Source organism: Neophocaena asiaeorientalis, unplaced genomic scaffold, assembly GCF_003031525.2.
Source record: "Neophocaena asiaeorientalis asiaeorientalis breed wild unplaced genomic scaffold, Neophocaena_asiaeorientalis_V1.1 scaffold34, whole genome shotgun sequence".
In the NCBI taxonomy this organism is placed as follows: domain Eukaryota; kingdom Metazoa; phylum Chordata; class Mammalia; order Artiodactyla; family Phocoenidae; genus Neophocaena; species Neophocaena asiaeorientalis.
The window spans coordinates 295,325-295,945 of record NW_020172464.1 but is presented as its reverse complement, the minus strand read 5'-3'; positions in this window follow the sequence as shown (position 1 = coordinate 295,945).

Genomic DNA, 621 nt, shown 5'->3' with positions numbered 1-621 from the left:
GTCCAGTTTTCCCAGCACCAGTTATTGAGGATGTTCGCTCTTCTCTAAATGTTTGATAGAATTCGCCTGTGAAGCCATCTGGTCCTGGGCTTTTGTTTGTTGGAAGATTTTTAATCACAGTTTCAATTTCAGTGCTTGTGATTGGTGTGTTCATATTTTCTATTCCTTCCTGATTCATGCTTGGCAGGTTGTGCATTTTTAAGAATTTGCTCATTTTTTCCAGGTTGTCCATTTTATTGGCATAGAGTTGCTTGTAGTAATCTCTCCTGATCCTGTGTATTTCTGCATTTTTTGATTTCCTCTTTGATTTCTTCTGTGATCTCTTAGTTATTAAGTAGTGTAATTTTTAGCCTCCATATTTTTGTATTTCTTACAGATTTCTTCCTATAATTGATATCTAGTGTTATGGCGTTGTGATCAGAAAAGATACTTTGTATGATTTCAATTTTCTTAAATTTACCAAGGCTTGATTTGTGACCCATGATATGGTCTATCCTAGAGAATGTTCCATGAGCACTTGAGAAGCATGTGCATTCTGTTGTTTTTGGATGGAATGTCTTTTAAATATCAATTAAGTCCATCTTGTTTAATGTATCATTTAAAGCTTGTGTTTCCTTATTT